We start from the raw sequence: 6,225 nt of genomic DNA on the forward strand, positions 1-6,225 counted from the left end.
GGTGTCGGTCGGAAGACGCTAACATCTCCGGAAAGGGTGCAGGGGGCGACGTTAGTCACTGCTTGGTGTCGTGCTTTGATTCTTATGGATAGCAAATGAGACTTTTTCGTAGTGTCGGTTGGAAGACGCTGACATCTCCGGAAAGGGTGCAAGTGACGACGTTAGTCACTGTTTGCTATCATGCTTTGAGTCTTATGTATACCGAATGAGACTTTTTCGTAGTGTCAGTCGGAGGACGCTGACATCTCCGGAAAGGGTGCAGGTGACAAACTTAGTCACTGCTTTAATCGTGCTTTGAGTCTTATGGATATCAACTGAGACTTTTTCGTAGTGTCGGTCGGAAGACGTTGACATCTCTGGAAAGAATGCAGGTGACGACATTTGTCACTGTTTGCAATCGTGCTTTGTGTCTTACGGATAGCAAATACGACTTTTTCGTAGTGTCGGTCGAAAGACGCTCACATCTCCGGAAAGGGTGCAGGTGATGACGTTAGTCACTGCTTGCTATCGTGCTATGAGTCTTACGTATAGCAAATTAGTCTTTTTCATAGTCTCGGCCGAAAGACGATGACATCTTCGGGAAGGGTGCAGGTGGCGACGTTAGTCACTGCTTGCTATCGTGGTATGAGTCTTACGGATAGCGAATGAGACTTTTTCATAGTGTCAGTCGAAAGACGCTCACATCTCCGAAAAGGGTGCAGGTGACGACGTTAGTCACTACTTGCTATCGTGCTTTGCGTCTTATGGATACCAAATGAGACTTTTTCATAGTCTCGGCCGGAAGACGTGGACATCTCCGGAAAGGGTGCAGGTGACGACGTTAGTCACTGCTTGCAATCTTAAAGATAGAAAATGAGACTTTTTCGTAGTGTCGATCAAAAGACACTGACATCTCCGGATAGGGTGCAGGTGATGACGTTAGTCACTGCTTGTTATCGTGCTTTGAGTCTTATGGATAGCAAATTAGACTTTTTCATAGTCTCGGCCGGAAGACACGGACATCTCCGAGAACGGTGCAGGTGACGACCATAGCCATTGCATGCTATCGTGCTTTGAGTCTTACGGATAGCAAATGAGACTTTTTCATAGTGTTGGTCGGAAGACGCTGACATCTCCGGAAAGGGTGCGCGGGACGACGTTAGTCACTGGTTGCTATCATGCTTTGATTCTTACGGATAGCAAATGAGAATTTTTCATAGTTTCGGTCGGAAGACGCGGACATCTCCGGATAGGGTGCAGGTGACGACGTTAGTCACTGCTTGCAAACTTAAGGATAGAAAATGAGACTTTTTCGTAGTGTCGATCGAAAGACGTTGACATCTCCGGATAGGGTTCAAGTGACGATGTTAGTCACTACTTGCAGTCGTGCTTTAAGTCTTACGGATAGCAAATGCGACTTTTTCGTATTGTCAGTCGAAAGACGCTCACATCTCCGGAAAGGGTGCAGGTGATGACGTTAGTCACTGCTTGCTATCGTGCTTTGAGTCATATGGATAGCAAATAAGACTTTTTCATAGTCTCGGCCGGAAGACGCGGACATCTCCGACAACGGTGCAGGTGACGACCATAGCCACTACTTGCTATCGTCCTTTGAGTCTTACGGATAGCAAATGAGACTTTTTCATGGTGTCGGTCGGAAGACGCTGACATCTCCGGAAAGGGTGCAGGGGACGACATTAGTCACTGGTTGCTATTGTGCTTTGATTCTAACGGATAGCAAATGAGAATTTTTCGTAGTGTCGGTCGGAAGACCTCTGACATCTCCGGAAAGGGTGCAGGTGACGAAGTTAGTCACTGCTTGCTATCGTGCTTTGAGTCTTATGGATACCAAATGAGACTTTTCGTAGTGTCGGTCGGAAGACGCTGACATCACCGGAAAGGGTGCAGGTGACGACGTTAGTCACTGCTTGCTATCGTGCTTTGAGTCTTACGGATAGCAAATGAAACTTTTTCGTAGTGTCGGTCGGAAGATGCTGACATCTCCGAGAACGGTGCAGGTGACGACGATAGCCACTGCTCGCTATCGCGCTTTGAGTTCTACGGATTGCAAATGAGACTTTTTCGTAGTCTCGGCTGGAAGACGCTGCATCTCCGGAAAGGGTGCAGGTGACGATGTTAGTCACTGCTTGCTATCGTGCTATGAGTCTTACGTATAGCTAATGAGACTTTTTCATAGTCTCGGCCGAAAGACGCTGACATCTTCGGGAAGGGTGCAAGTGACGACGTTAGTCACTGCTTGCTATCGTGGTATGAGTCTTACGGATAGCAAATGAGACTTTTTCATAGTGTCGATCGAAAGACGCTCATATCTCCGAAAAGGGTGCAAGTGATGATATTAGTGTCGCAACCTACCCTTCGGCGGGAGGGCGACGCGAGACTCGCGGGATGCGTGTTCCATGAAAGGAATACGCGCGGAGTCGCCACCAACGTTTATTTGAGGAAAACGTCGGAAAAACCGGAAAAGACGCGATCTACGAACTTTTAAGTGAAAGGCTCGGGAGTTGTATTTACGCGCGGGGAAGGTATTAGCACCCCACACGTCCGTCCCAAGGGACGGCAGCCTTTAATCGAATGTGCAAACATGACTTTAATTTTTTATGTTCCCTTTTTATGTCTCTATATCCTTTATACCCTTTTTATATTTTTCTCTTTTTGTGGTCGACAAGGGTGTTTCCCTTTGCTCCTATGTATTCCTCATTTGGGATGAGAAAATCAGACCTACGTAGTTCTTTCGGAACAAAGTGTTTGGTTAAGTTGTTTTTGTCTTTTTTGCAAAATATGATTTTATTGAACAAAAGGTCATTTAAGGTGTTGGACCATTAAACGGTCTTTTGATTTTGAAAGGAGAGAAACGTTAAGGCGTTGGACCATTGACGATCTCTTGTTTTTGAAACGAGAGAAACGTTAAGGCATTGGACCATTACCGATCTCTTGGGGTGGTCGACAAAAGCGGGGCTTTTGCTCCTACGTATCCTCAATTGCGATGAGGAAATCAGACCTACGTAGTTCTTTCTTATCAAGTAATTCTTTTTTTTTTTACCTAAGAGGTGATCATTTTAAGGCGTTGGACCTTAAAAATGATCTATTTTACTTAGCAAGAAATTGAAATGACAAACTTCAAAAACCTATTTTTATGGACGAGCTTGACTAGGCGAGTTAATTTTAGCCTTAGTTTCACTTTAGTTATTAGTCAATTCGGTTTAAGAATGAGAAATCCCAAAGAGAAAACGTCCGATTGATTTTCCGCTTTATTTTACTAAAAATATGTTTTTTTTATTATTATATTATTTTTTACCTCTTTTTGATTTCCAACGTGGTTACGGCACGACCGAACGGTCGGAATTCATTTTAACCGAAGTTAACGGATAATACAATTCAAACGATCGGTGGAAATTTATTTTATTTTTAGTTTAAGCGAGAAATGACTTAAATAAAATGGCTTAAGCACGTCAAAAGGGGGTATAAAAAGTAAACGAAACGAGAATAAAAATACACGAAACACAATGTGGACCACCACGGGTACATAGAATGAATCGAAAAGCTTGGTTCGAGGTACTTACCCGTTGAAGATCGAAGAACGATGAAGAACGAATGAAGAACGTCGAAGAACGGTCGAAAACCTTCGCGAAATTCCTCACGGAAAACGTTACGGAAACGTTTCGGAAGCGCCTCGGCTTAGATTTTCTTCACGGAAACAATTTTTCCAAGCAAATTCGAAAGAGAGAGAAGTGCCTAAGGGGCTGAACCCTTTTCTTTCTCACTTCCTCCCCTATTTATAGCAAAATAGGGGAGATGCTTGCCGCCCAGCTCGCCCAGGCGAGCAAGATTGCTTCCTCCAGAAGCAACAGCCTTCTGGAGGAATATTCTGAAGGGCCCAAGTGGGCCTGGGTGCTATTTGCACCCCGATTTTTACTAAGTACACCCCCCTCTGCTTTTTTTTGTGATTCTTTTTTCGTAAAGTTACGGAAACTTACGAATTTCGTAACGATACTTGTTTTCCTTCCGTAATGTTACGGAACCCTGTGGATTACATAATCATTCCCTTTTTGACTTACGGAATGTTACGAAACCTCACTTAATTGTGCAACGATGCTTCCATTTGACTTCCGGTGTGTCACGGAACCTTACGGATTGTGCATCAATATTTTCTTTTGTTTTCCGGCATGTCCCGGAATTTCACAAATTGCCTAATGATGGGTGCCAAGCACCTTACAAGGACCAAATAAAAGTCGCATGTCATCAAGCAAAGGTCCCCAGACGAAATTAGGGTATGACAGTTGCCCCTCTTTACTTGTCTTTTATTGGAGATAAAAGGAAAGTAAAGATAAGACACTAATTTCGTTCCTCTCGGTTGACGAGAGTCGCGGGTGACCATAAAATCTCCACATGCAAATGACTTGTTGTTCCCGAGGGAACAAAAGGTGCAGAAGACGATGTCAGTCTCTGCATGCTATCAAGCGTTCTGTCTTACAGATAGCAAAAGAATGTTTATACGGATAACCACTCGGGTATTTCCGCCCGTCAGCGTGACTCAAAAGTCAGTATGACAGATCTTGTGAGTGCGGAAGATGATGTAAATCTCCGCGTGTCAACGGGCTTGTCGGCCGCGATTGGCGAAGGGTGCAGAATGACCAAATTTTGTCTCTGCGTGCCATCGGACACGACTGTGTCTGAATGGCAAAGGGGTGCGGAATGACCAAATTTTGTCTCCGCATGTCATCGGGCCCGCCGCCTCTGGATGACAAAAGGGTGCAGAATGACCAAATTTTGTCTCTGCGAGCCATCGGACACGACTGTGTCTGAATGGCAAAGGGGTGCGGAATGACCAAATTTTGTCTCCGCATGTCATCGGGCCCGCCGCCTCTGGATGACAAAAGGGTGCAGAATGACCAAATTTTGTCTCTGCGAGCCATCGGACACGACTGTGTCTGAATGGCAAAGGGGTGCGGAATGACCAAATTTTGTCTCCGCATGTCATCGGGCCCGCCGCCTCTGGATGACAAAAGGGTGCAGAATGACCAAATTTTGTCAGCGCATGTCATTGGGCCCGCCGCCTCTGGATGACAAAAAGGTGCATGTCACATGACCTCAGGGTCAGTATGACAAAGATTATGGGGCGGCCGACAAAAGCAAGGCTCTTGCTCCTACGTATCCTCCAATGAGGAACTCAGACCTACATAGTTCTTGATAACTTGTGAGACTTGAAAAAGTCTCCACCGGAAGATGTTGACATCTCCGGAAAGGGTGCAAATGACCACACTGGCCTTTGCTCATCAATCACACTTGGGGTCACTGAATGACGAGGTGCGGATAACCGTAAGGTGTCTCCGCGGGCTACCAGCTCTTGGGTCAGGGCAACAAAAGGTGGTGTGGGCGACAAAAGCGAGGCTCTTGCTCCTACGTATCCTCCAATGAGGAACTCAGACCTACGTAGTTCTGGATAACTTGTGAGACTTTAAAAAAGTCTCGGTGTTTTCTCCACTAAAATGCAAACATGCTTTAGCAAAGAGACAAATATTCCAACCGATTAGAGCAGCATATGCTTTTTTTTTTTTGAGTGAAAAACAATGCGTCTACCAGGGAAAGAGAGTCCGCTGATGGAATCCCCCATAACCATAAATGAGATTTTGGATGTTAGCATTTCGTTTCTAAATGACCATTTAGAGGAAACACTGGGTTCGACAAACATAGAAGAAATCCACTCAAGGTGTATCAATCTCGCACAGGTAAGTGTTTTATCCTAATTCCGAACCATAGATATGTCATGACTTAACCTTGCAAATTATTTCCTATCAAATCAAAAATTACATGCGTGATCATGGATCAATAGGGCTTCCCTTGGGAATGGGTTCTTTTGGTGGGTTTTTTCGGCTTTTGGTGTGTTTTGGCTTTTCCTTTTTGGTTTTGTTTTGCGCGGGGCGAACAAGTCACCGACGCACAGGATTTTGGTTGGTAATCAGAGGGAGAAGACCACTTTAGGTCATGGTTTCCTTTCCTTCTTTTTTGTTCATTTGGTGACAATTCTGTATATGTTCAGATATTGTCTGGTCCAAAGACCTTTCTGCATATTTCTTCTGTTTTCTTTCGATCCTTGATCAGGAGCTTTCTTCCTTTTTACTTTCTCCCATTCTTTGGTTGGGAATTTTCTTTCTTTTCTTTTTTCTTTCTCCCACTCTTTGATTGGGAATTTCCTTGCTTCCTTTTTTCCTTTGATTGGAAATTTTC

Source organism: Glycine soja, chromosome 14 (assembly GCF_004193775.1).
Source record: "Glycine soja cultivar W05 chromosome 14, ASM419377v2, whole genome shotgun sequence".
Lineage (NCBI taxonomy): Eukaryota > Viridiplantae > Streptophyta > Magnoliopsida > Fabales > Fabaceae > Glycine > Glycine soja.